General features: G+C 41.5%; 1 protein-coding gene across 1 annotated transcript in view; it reads right to left on the bottom strand.

Annotated features, from left to right (window-relative positions):
• Nucleotides 1-13,098, bottom strand: part of NDUFAF6 (NADH:ubiquinone oxidoreductase complex assembly factor 6) — an 80,102-nt gene that overhangs the window by 53,360 nt on the left and 13,644 nt on the right. The window lies entirely within an intron of this gene.

Genomic DNA, 13,098 nt, shown 5'->3' with positions numbered 1-13,098 from the left:
CCCATTTCCGACAGGGCACCACTCAAGCCACCGAGGAATCAGCAAGTAAATGCATTAGTGCAGAGCACAGGATAAGAAGCCAATCTAGTTGCAGCCTTGAGCTATAGAAAGGCAATTAACAACCAGAAGAGTGAGCTCTAGCCCTGCTACCATCAAGACCAAAGGAAAGCAGCCTTTACTTTTCATTAAAAAAGGAAAAAAAAAAAAGTTCTTTATTTGTCAAAGATTGACTTTTCTGTTTAAAGAAAAAAAAAATGTGCTTAATCTGTGTGTATTGTATTTAAAACGCACCACAACTGCCTCAATTTTCCTATAGCTAAATGGCAAAAAAAATAAAAAAATAAAATAAAAAAAAAAACATAAAAATGGTTAAATAGTTTTGTACCTGTGCAGATGTTCTAAAAGAGAAATGACAGCACCACCAAGTGACAGTAAATGTATACTGCAAGCACAAGCCAAGAGAAAAGGAGGCCAGAAAACAACTGAAACTGCGGTGGTAGAAAATAAAAACACTAGAACCAATTAAGATAAAATTTTGGACTGCAATAAAGCATTTTCTAGAAAAGGGAGTTAACCTGTGTGTGGACGTGCAGTTCAAGTGTAGGTAAACCCTAACAATGAACTTCTCATTTGTCCTCTTTTTTTGTCTAATAAATAAAGTATTGAAAGCATTTTGTTAGATCTGCTCAGTAAGTGCTAAAGAATATCGGTTTATTCTGCCAGAAATCTTGTCCGTGGATAACTTCCTGTGCTTGACACTCTTATTAATTAGCATTGTTTCCAATTCTCTCTGAACAGACCCCCCACCCCCCCCCCCCCCCCCAACCCACACACACACACACACTAAGGCTTCATGCACACGAGACGCAGATGCAAACGCTGCTGGACACATGTTGAAACCGGCGTTTAGAAACGCGCGTTTTGCCGCGATTTTTACCGCGATTTGGCGGCGTTTTACCGCGTTTGTGTCTAGAAGCGTTTAGTTAAGCTAACATCATAGACCCTCCCCAGCTCAAAAATTAACTATTTCAGCAATTTTGTGAGACCAGAGTGAGTAGCAGCAGCTGTGAGAGCTGCAGTGTACTTGTATTTAGCGTGTCACTTGCCACGGCACCTGCCACAAGTTGTGGATTGTCCACTTGCCACGTGACTTGCCACATCACCTGCCACGTCACTTGCCACGTCACCTGCCACAAGTTTTGGATTGTGCACTTGCCACGTCACTTGCCATGTCACTTGCCACAAGTTGGGGATTGTCCACTTGCCACATCACCTGCCACAAGTTGTGGATTGTCCACTTGCCACGTCACTTGCCACATCACCTGCCACGTCACTTGCCACGAGATGTGGATTGTCCACTTTCCACGTCATCTGCCATGCCACCTGCCACAAGCTGTGGATTGTCCACTTGCCATGTCACCAGCCACATCACCTGCCACAAGTTGTGGATTGTCCACTTGCCACGTCCCTTGCCACGTCCCCTGCCACGTCACCTGCCACAAGTGGATTGTCCACTTGCCACATCACTTGCCACATCACCTGCCACAAGTTGTGGATTGTCCACTTGCCACGTCACCTGACACAAGTTGTGGATTGTCCACTCGCCACGTCACTTGCCACATCCCCTGCCACAAGTGGATTGTCCACTTGCCACGTCACTTGCCACGTCCCCTGCCACAAGTGGATTGTCCACTTGCCACGTCACTTGCCACGTCACCTGCCACAAGTGGATTGTCCACTTGCCACGTCACTTGCCACAAGTTATGGATTGTCCACTTGCCACGTCACATGCCAGTCACCTGCCACAAGTTGTTGATTTTCCACTTGCCACGTCACCTGCCAGGTCACTTGCCGCGTCACCTGCCAGGTCACTTGCCACGTCACCTGCCACAAGTTGTGGATTGTCCACTTTCCACGTCATTTGCCACTTCACCTGCCACATCACTTGCCACAAGTTGTGGATTGTCCACTTGCCACATCACTTGCCACCTGCCATGTCACTTGCCAGAAGTTGTGGATTGTCCACTTGCCACGTCACTTGCCACCTGCCATGTCACTTGCCACAAGTTGTGGATTGTCCACTTGCAATTGCTTAAAATATTTTTCTAATGGTTTTTCATCATTTGCAATCATTTTTGAGATTTTTAATGTAAAAAAAAGGTCACCTTTAAAAACGCATATAAACGCAAACGCGGCAAAACGCGGTAGCGGCGTTTTGCCGCGTTTTGCCGCGTTTTGCGTCTGAAACGTGGAAATTTTTGTTTCTGAACGCATTTTTTTGCTTCTGGAAAAACGAGACTAAACGCAACTGCATAAAAACGGAAAAAAACGAGACTGTGTGCATGGACACATAGGATAACATTGAATGAGTTCAGGGGCAGTTGAAAAAACTGTCCAACTGCTTCTGAACGCGCGTTTAACTGCGTCTCGTGTGCATGAGGCCTAACTTGTGGAGAAGGGAAGTGTGTTAGTAGTCCTATCATTTCTTATCCTAGAGTGATACCCCTTGCAGTATGGTAACAATGCTGGTCCTTTAGAAATGCAGTACAGCAAGTGCTGTCTCCCTAAGGCAGGAAATGTCACTATGATTTAAATTATAATTACAATATTTTTGGTTTATTGGCCTGTTTTTTTTCTTCTATTGACTTGAAACACCATGAAAATGGGGTTATATATAGGCAACTTTTTTTTATGGCTAGCAGTTCCGGATTGGCTGGAGGGCCACATTCTGGAGGCCTCCGCCCCAGATGTTGCTTCTTTGCCTGTTTTTTTTTTTTTTTTTTTGGTGGGGGTATTACAAATAGGTTATATGAAAGTCTGAAGGGAGTTGTGGCTTGAGGATAGTGTCTTAGTACCGAATGAAGAACCTCTTTGTGAAGAAGGTCGAAATTGTGAAAAGATTGGCAGGGCCCAAGGCTCTGAGCTTGTAGAAGAAAAGGAGAACTTAGGGATGAATCCATGTACCGTTCTAAGTTTCACTCTATCAGAGTACAAAAAATAATATTGTCTTCTGATCCCAGAGCCTGAAGTTCTGATACTCCCCAGCCCAATGCCATCACCACAAGAAAAATAGTTTCCAAGTGAGATTCCACAGGGATGCTGAATCAGATGTGGCAAAAGGCCGTTTGGATGAGGGCTCCAGAGCGATAGAGATCCCAAGTGGGAAAGATTTGTTTTAATGGGTGGGCTTATCTTCTTGACTGTCTTGAAGAATTTGATTATTAAAAGGATCTTTGGCATATCTCTTGTGGTCACAGCAGATTGCCACCAGCTGTACCTTTAAATTGCTTAATCCTAATCCTAAATCAGGTCTGTTTGCAGGAAATGAAGGCGCTGGGAGGAAGAGGGCACATCAGGATTGAAGTTTCCATTGGCAAAAAATATAAAATTTATTCCAAACATTGTCATACATATTGTTTGTTGAAGGCTCCTGTGCTTTGACCAGAGTTGAAACAACTCTGGAGGAACATCCTAATGATTAAAGCCTCTGCGTTTTAACATTCTTAATGTGAAGGTGCAATATGTGAGAAGTCCGATAGGTGTGATGCCTCGAGCCAGAAAAAAAAAAAAAGAAGGAGTATCAAATGAATATTTACCGGAGACTGGACACCAAGATATATTGCCCTAGGGAATCATGGGTCTCCCTGCAAATATGGCAGGACTGTTATTGTTGATATTGCAAGTCTCAAGAGAATTTTTGAAGTAGGAGGCCGGAAGAGGCCTAAATTAGATTGCATGCCCAAGGACTTGACAGGGCATCTGCTTCTGCCTGAGGGTGAGGTAGATGTGAAACAAACCTCCGCAGCTTGGTATTGCTCGCTGTAGCAAAAGGATGCAGTGCAGGAAAAGTCCACTGGCCCACGATCCAACTGAATAACTTCAGTTGTAGGGACCATTTGTTGGGATCCAGGAATCCTTGGGATAGGCGATTGGCATTTGTGTTTAAGTGGGCTGGAAGATAGACTACTCTTAGGTCCCTCAGATTCCCCTCTGTCCAAATGAAGATGGGTTCCACTACCCCTAGTAAGGAAATGTTGTTGGTTCCACCTTGGTGATGCATATATGATATTGCAGCTCTATTGTCTATCTGAATCAGAACTGATTTGTCCTGATCAGAGAGAACAAATGCTGTCGATGCGAGATAAGCCACCTGGGATTTCCAGGATATTTGTGATGATATCTTTTGATTAGGACAGCTAACCCTCTGACTCTGTCTGCTGCATAGACTCTAAAACAGCTTTTGCAGACCAAATGGCTGGTAATGGGATGACCTTGCATGCTCGGCTCTTAGGGATATGAGAGTTGGTGAACGTGAAGAACTATGTCTTTTCACGGATGAACCCTCGCCGCTTGCATGGTATCCTGATCTGGACAGTGTTCTCTGGTTGGGATCTTCACAAGTTTGTTTATGTCGCCTTGATGTCCACTTGAACTTCTTCTGGTGTACAAGGCTGAAATACATAAACGTACCAGCATAAGTGCTCCTTTTTTTACTCACCTGGACGACGGTCCCTACCTTAAAATGTTGGAGAGGTTCTTGTTCAGGTGGCGTACTGCTTATTTTAGGCAGAAGACAGAAAAAAGCAGCTAGAGAAAGAAAAAGGAGGTTGCAACTGGCATTTCAGATGGCGCAAGGAAACGGTATTAATGAGTAAAAAGAAAATAATGTATTACATTTACTGTTGGCAAAAAAACAGATAACAGGATGCCATGCTGAAAGCCCCCAGTAATAAACAATAGAGAGGGGAGGGACATCTGTGGTAGATACAACCCTCTAAAAAATTATTTCAACAAACAAGGGCAAAAATTTAAAATTTCCTACTAATCAAGATGGCCGCCACGACCTCCGGTCAGACCGTGCACCAGGACCCATGCGGCCTACTCGACTCAGCCCAGACCACCGAGCCTGCTCCTGATGTCCGCGCATCCGAGAGCGGGCAGGAAGACGCTGAGGGACTCAGAGAAGCCAGCACAAAATGCACGTCGCCCACAATAGCAACCAGGAATGAAAGGTACAATATCAGAAGGGGAAGGTGGTGAGGGAGGAAGAAAGTGAAAGAGAGAGTGAGGAACACAAGGAAAGGAAAGTAAGAGAATAGATGACATGAGGGAGAAATTGAAGGATAAGGCTAAGTGAAAAATAGTTATAGCTGCTTTCTCTGCTGCAGGCTTGAGCAAATGCCAGTATATAAATGCAAATAGGATCTCTTAGTTAAGAGACAACTGCTGTCCCAAAAAACCCACAGAAGGCACTCCCTATCTTCTTAGCGCATTTAGCTGCCCAAGAATAGGAAATGCACCTGGGAGAGGCTTGAACCCAGCTGGAAGCTGCCGACTGAAGAGGTAAGGGATGTTTGACCACCATTCACTGACCATGAGGTATGAGGGGAAAAAAAAAAAAAAAAAAGGATAATGCTGGGAGTGCACTAATCATTTTCTTTTATAATATTCACTGGTCATGAGGGAGGAGCCACAGGTATGCTGCCATGGAGGCACCAGGAAAAAGTTTTGCCTTCAGTTTTACTTTGCATATGCACTGCAGTGATCTTTATACCCCAGTGTTGTCACCCTTGGACAGGACTACAAAATACCTCCTCTTGTTTTCTTCTCCATAACATGGGGGAGGGAGTTGCAGTTCATACTGCTAACTGATAAGAGTACAGCACAAGCTGAGAGAACAGGAAGTTACAGTGCCTTGAAAAAGTATTCCTACCCCTTGACATTTTCCACATTTTGTCATATTACAACCAAAACATTAGTGTATTTTATTGGGATTTTATGTGATGGACCAACAGAAAGTGGCACATAATTGTGAAGTGGAAGGAAAATGATAAATGGTTTTTAAAATGTTTACATATAAATATCTGAAAAGTGTGACATGCATTTGTATTCAGCCCCCTTTACTCTGATACCCCTAACTAAAATCTAAAAGTCACCTAATTAGTAAATAAAGTCCACCTGTGTGTAATTTAATCTTGGTATAAATACAACTGTTCTGTGAAGCCTGAGGGGTATGAATACTTTTTCAAGGCACTGTATCAGCTCACTATTTTTGGCAGATATCAACAGGTATTTTTTTTTCTTTGCACTTATCAGACATGTATAGCAGAACACTTTAACCTGGATATTCAAAAGACTAATGGGTAACAAGCAAGAGAAGAAGTTTAAATACCATTTTTGTAAGCATTTATACCATGCGACAGCAGAAGAGTTTTTTTTTTAGGTACCTCCTCCCATAGTCTATTCCAACCCTGAGGGAATCAGCTACCAGAGAGGTCATATAGAGTAAAGTGACTGCTATCCATAGTCTGAATGCATCGGATATAAAAATAAGGAAACTAGGCCCTTTGGCTTAGAAGCTGTTCTGAAAAAGGTTTTCAGTAATGAAGGAGGCTTCACCTTTGCCCCTTTGAAGAAACCCATGAATATAATGTGCAGGTATAGGATATCAGCCCATATATATAGTACAGAGGTCAGGGAAGACAATATCCAGAAATACTAAACCTCCAACATAATTCAGGCCTTTCTTTTTCCAAAGTCATGCTTGAAGGGAAACCTAGACTGCAGGGAACTCATTATAAACTACATTTGGATGCACCAGAGTCTCAGAAGAGGGCGATGTGTAAACATGGAACTTTTACATTTTGGCTTGCCTTAAAACCATCACATAGCTAAGAATGTCTTTCGCTGTACCCTGTAACGAATGCAGATATAAATCTAATATCAGCAGAGATGGATATTGTACCATCAACTGTCTGCGTACAAAAAAGCCCGAACTTCAGACATGCCTGAGGCTAGAATGACATATGTAGTGTATGAGGAAGGAAGGAAGGAAGGAAGGAAGGAAGGAAGGAAGGAAGGAAGGAAGGAAGGAAGGAAGGAAGGAAGGAAGGAAGGAAGGAAGGAAGGAAGGAAGGAAGGAAGGAAGGAAGGAAGGAAGGAAGGAAGGAAGGAAGGAAGGAAGGAAGGAAGGAAGGAGCAATTTCAGTGGCTGTCCATTTACACCCAATTATTGTCTCTCCTACAATAGCTAATCTGTTCCAGAAACAGGTAAGGGCCCATTCACACTAGACATGGCATGGCATGTGATTCGCACAGGAAGGCTGTGTGGTTCCTGTGCACTCTATATGCAATTCTGTGCCGTGCGATTGCAATCCCATTCATAATTGCACCACACGTATTGCACTACATTTTGAACATGCAGCAACCGCATTGCGTGGTACTTTTGTACTGTGCGGGCCAACGCAATGCGTTTGTGACCTGGGTTTGGGGTGTCATTAACATCAACTGACCCCTGCAGTAGATTGCAAGGCCATTGCAATCGCAATGCGGTGCAAGAAGCCACACGGGAAAGCGGCTCTCCCGCACTGCATTATAGTGTGAATGGGCCCCAAGGCAGAAGCAACTACTAGACTAGAGAAACACTGAATGTTCTTCAATCGGACACTTCTTAAGTGAAGTCCAGGTTGCGATTTGTTTGCGGTAATAAACCCAAAAATGTATTATATTACAGCTTACCAATCGTTAGATGATTGTTTTCTTTTCTTTGGCTTTTTTCTCCTTCCGTTTTCACCTGGTGATCTGGCCAGTAACACATTTCCAGCAGAATATTAAAGATATTAGCAGATTTAGAATAACTAACAAATTGTGGCCAAACTTCAGCTCATACTTTAAAAATCTTTTACAACAAAGTTTTTTTTCTTTTGGGATAAAGGTTTTGCATGAATAAATAAAAACTGGTCAATTTAATCACCCCTGCCAGTGTAAAGTGGTTTATCTCATCCATGTAAACTGATACATTCTGTTGAAAAGTTTGTGTTGTGAAAAAAACAACCGACATGCTGACTGGATCACCAGATGAAAATAGAAGCAAGCCTAAAAAGAAGAAAACTTAAAACTTACCAATTTCTAAAATTTGATGGCTGCATTCAAGTTTACAGTATAGTTTGCTTTTTGGTTTTATACCGGTTTAAATTCTATGCTCAATGCTACCGTAATGCTATGTTAACAGTCTTGTTGGAAGCATAAATAAAAAGTAACAGAAGAGCTAAAATGATTGCCTCAGCACTTCTGTCATTTAGAATTCTGTGACATAGCAGTGCCTCCTCACAAAGCATAGTGACTATGTTAATAGACATACACCATGTGGCTCAGGATTGAGCCTGAACCAGGGGTGTACGCAAAAGCAAAGAGGGCTGGCGGGAGACTCCAGAACAGCAAAAATCAAAGGGTGTTTGGGGACACTGTGCAAAACGAGCTGCACAGTGAAGGTAAGTATGATATGTATGTTATTATTTTATTTTTTTTAAATTACCTTTACAATCACTTTAAATGAAGAGCATGTATTCATGCGCCTCCACCCCGGTCTCATTTCTAGTGATAAATTGTTTCTGTATATTACACCACTAGGTGGCAGCATTGATCTATTTTTCACAGCTATTCTGAAAGCACAACAGCAGCCAAAACTTTTATTTATAGCATACAGTGGAGAGGGATTGGAACACCTGGAAGGTTTTTATTGTTATTGGTTACCTTCACCCTGTCTATTTATTCTTTTTTCTCCATTTGTGTTATTTTTCTATTTAGTCTATTTCTATTGGTTAACTTCACCCACTCTATTTACCTTGCGACTTATCACAAAGAATGAAAATCCTAAATTTTGAGTTATTACTAGGACAAGAGTGGAGAGGAAATCTACTAATGTCACTAGTTCTTGTTGCCAACCAGAGATTTCCTATTACTTTCTGTTGTGGCTTTGGGACAGGAAGTGAAGGGAAATCTGATCAATAGGAAACAGATGGCAAAAACCCCTGACAGGGGTTATAACCCTCCCTTACTCGATCCAAAAATAAAAATAAAAATGTGGCTTTAGTTCTGCTTTAAAGAAGAGCTATGACTGTTACAAATTAACACTTACATAAAAAAATATTATAGTATAGGTATAAACGTCAGCAATATTTAATTAAGCTCATCTTGAGCATAAAGTAACCTGTTACTATTGCTTTCTGTTAGAGCTGCACGAATCTGGATAAAATAAGAATCACAATTTGTTTGCTTCGAATAATGATCACGATTCTCAGCATATCATCTTTCACATTATACAAAAAAAATGGGCTAACTTTACGGTTTCGTGTGTTTTTTTTTTTTTATTCATGAAGGTGTATTTTTTCCCAAAAATTTGCAAAGACCGCTGTGCAAATACAGGGAGACATAAAATATTGCAACGATATATAAATAAAAAGTTTGAGGGTTCGAAGAAGTTTGAGCAAAAAAATATCGATTTTAACTTGTAAGCAACAAATGTCAGAAAAAGGTTTAGTCTTTAAGTGGTTAACCACTTCAGCCCCGGAAGGATTTACCAGGCCATTTTTGCAATACAGCACTGCATTGCTTTAACTGACAATTGCATGGTCGTGCGACGTTGTACCCAAACAAAATTGATGTACTTTTAGTACCACACATAGAGCTTTTTTGGTGATATTTGATCACATCTGTGGTTTTTATTTTTTACGCTATAAACAAAAAAGGACTGACAATTTTGTAAAAAATAAAATAAAAAAATTTATATATTATATATTTTTTTACTTTCTGCTATAATGCACATCCAAATTTATAAGTATTTTTTTTTTTTTTTTACTTTCTGCTATATATTATATATATATATATATATATATATATATATATATAATAAATAAAATGTATTCATCAGTTTAGGCAAACTGTATTCTGCTACATGTCAAAAAGGAGGGGAAAGGGGATTGGGACTTTCAATGAAGCATGTAGGTATAAAGAATTCAGTTTTTTATATACATTAACATACAAACGCATAATCTTGAGTAATGCCACGTACACACGGTCGGAGAATCCGTCGGAATGCGTCTTATCGGACCGTGTCGTCAGATAATCCGACTGTGTGTGGTATGCATCGGACTGATTCCGTCCGAATCTCCGTCGGACCCAATTTTCCAACATGTTGGAAATATTTCCCGACCAACTGGGCCGGTCGGATGTAATCCGATCATGTGTAGAGAATTTTGATCGGACCAAGTGCCATGCATGCTCAGATCAAATTCCTACATCAAAGCTATTGGCTACTAGCCTGAATCTAGTCCCATCGTAACGAAATTACGTCATCATGTTCCGAAAGATCGGATTTTTCGACAACTTAGTCCGACCGTGTGTATGCAACAGTTTCGGACACAATCCGTCAGACTAAATCTGATGGACAAAATCCGACGGATTTGGTTGTGGAAATCTCCGACCGTGTGTACAGGGGCTTAGTGTATATTCAATACAATTATGTATATATATATATATATATATATATATATATATATATATATATATATATATATATATATATATATATATATATATATATATATATATATATATATATTATATTATATAAAACAATTATGATATGTTCATAAAAATGTATATCTATACATACAATATAGATGGGTTGCCACATGATTATAAACGATTAATATCAAAAATTATACATACTGACATCCACCCTTCAGGAGCATGCACATGAGTTCAATAAAAAATATATAGTAGAAGGAGTTACTGTATGGAAACCCACTCTTTACCATACTTACAAGGTTGTCTATATAATAAAAAGGTGTGGCACTGTAGATCAGGGACCCCTAAAGGGGGGCACCTCCAATGGGAGCTGAGGTGGTGTGAGTGGCCAGCTGTCCAGAAAGAAAATCATCCAGGGGAGACAGATTTCAAGAAATTGAAGTAGTCAGAGTGACTATAAGTATAAGTGCTGAGACCATCAATGAAGGACGTCTGGGGAAAATAGAAAATAATAATAATAATATTATATAAGAAGGCCAGAATGGTGGCCTGAATTTATGGGAGGAGCCTGGAGGGTATTTAAGCAGACCACTCGCCTATACTCATTGTCGGTTCCAGTGCGCGATTCGTTATGTCAGCAGGCCGACTTTTCAGCTCACTTCGTCTTCGTGAATACAGTATGTTGAGGTTGCTTATTCAAAGCTTTTCCTTCAAATCTCGTATGCGGTTGCAGGTAGGAGGTACTTTACAATCTTATGTCCTAATCGTTGCCATTTGTTATATCACCCATGTCATGTGTTCAGTTCCTGCCGAGGAACTTACGAATCGTTCATACACGGTTCTTCCCCCCGTAACTTTCCAAAACAAGTTATCTTGTGTGCATCATGCACAGCGCGACACCACATTCTTCGGATACGTTGCATATCCACTTTGGACTGATACGGAGCCAGTCGCATGGCCAGTGTCACAGGTAGGATTCGTTACCATGTTGTTGTGTTAACTCGTAGCCACTCACAGTGTCACCCATACCATGTCTTCAAATCCCGGAGTGGAACTTACGAATCACTCTTCATCCATTTTCCACACCAAACTTTGTTGTTTTGCCTTATGCCACACCTTCCAGATACGTTGCACTCCCGCCACAGTCCGCCGCGAACCACTCAAATGGCTCACTGTTGCAGATAAAGAATCATCACCACTCTCTTTATGTTGTACCTATTCCTTAGCATTCGTTGTCCCTCAGATCGTTCGTTAGTTCCCCCTAGGGAACATACGAATCGGTCAGATGTTGTCCTTATTCCTTGTACTACCCACTCAGGGGTTCGGTGAAACAAGCTAGGTGTTTCTATCATTTTCTCACCAACCCAACTCCCATTCGTTGAGACCCTGCATCCTCACAAAACTGTATCAACAGCCTTTCACTCTTGTTGAGACCCTTGCAAACGCATTATCGTCTCAGCAGCCTGACACTCGCAGAGACCCTTGCAACCAAGCAATATCATCTTGAAACAAAACTCATACTCATCGAGACCCTTGCAATCAGTATCGTCCCAGCAGCAGGACACTCCCCGGGACCCTTGCAACCATGCAATACCATCTCAAAAACTAGCATCACACACACATCGAGACCCTTGCGACCACGCTATAGCATCGCAGAACACCAAACTGAGACCCTTGCAATCATGCAATTTCGTGGCAGCAACCTACAACAGTCATAGTGACCTTCACAACCACGCAAATGTCAGTTTATCTCCAGTAGCGTCAAAACATTCCAGGCACAAACCAGATTACAAACAAACCACGGGGGCATCCAATCAGCCTTCGCATACACATAGCAACATCCAGTCATACATTTATCTTCAGTAGCGTAACGGCTATTCAACTCTCCTCTGTCTTTTCCTCAGGTCAGTCGAGTTCAGGTTTTCATCCTACAGGTTGGTAATTTCTCCCAAAATAAAAAAATATAAATTTTATAATAATAATAATAATAATTATATATACATACATATACACACACACACACACACACATACATACACGCTGCATCTCACAAAAGTGAGTACACCTCTTACATTTTTGTAAATATTTTATTATATCTTTTCATGTGACAACACTGCTGAAGAAATTACATTTTGCTACAATGTAAAGTAGTGAGTGTACAGCTTGTATAACAGTGTAAATTTGCTGTCCCTTCAAAATAACTCAACACACAGCCATTGGCAACATAAGTGAGTACACCCTTAAGACCCCTTTCAGGCTCCACAGCGCTAAAAATAGCGCCTGAAAAAAACCTCAGCTGCAGACCCAGCCAGCAGCTTCTGTGCAGCGGTAGAGGAGCAGTGAATACACTGCTCCTTTCCATTGAAAACAATACCGCCAGCAAAGCGCCGCTGCAGCGACATTTTTCGGGCGGATTTAACCCTTTTTCGGCCGCTAGCGGGGGGGTTAAAACCACCCCGCTGGCGGCCGAATATCGTCGCTGAAGCCCGGAGCGGCTCAGTGTGAAAGAGATCTTAGTGAAAATGTCCAAATTGGGAAAAATTCGCCATCTTCTCCTCCATGGTGTCATGTGACTCGTTAGTGTTACAAGGTCTCAGATGTGAACGGGGGGCAGGAGTGTTAAATTTGGTGTCATCGTTCTCACTCACATATTGGTCACTGGAAGTTCAACATGGGACCTCATGGCAAAGAACGCTTTGAGGATCTGAAAAAAAGAATTGTTGCTCTACAGGAAGATGGCCTAGGCTATAAGAAGATTGCCAAGACCCTGAAACTGAGCTGCAGCACGGT

This window comes from Lithobates pipiens, unplaced genomic scaffold, assembly GCF_037356315.1.
Source record: "Lithobates pipiens isolate NorthernLeopardFrog02 unplaced genomic scaffold, aLitPip1_a1.2 Scaffold_19, whole genome shotgun sequence".
Lineage (NCBI taxonomy): Eukaryota > Metazoa > Chordata > Amphibia > Anura > Ranidae > Lithobates > Lithobates pipiens.
Note: the sequence above shows the minus strand (reverse complement) of the source record. Positions and strands in the feature narration are given on the sequence as shown.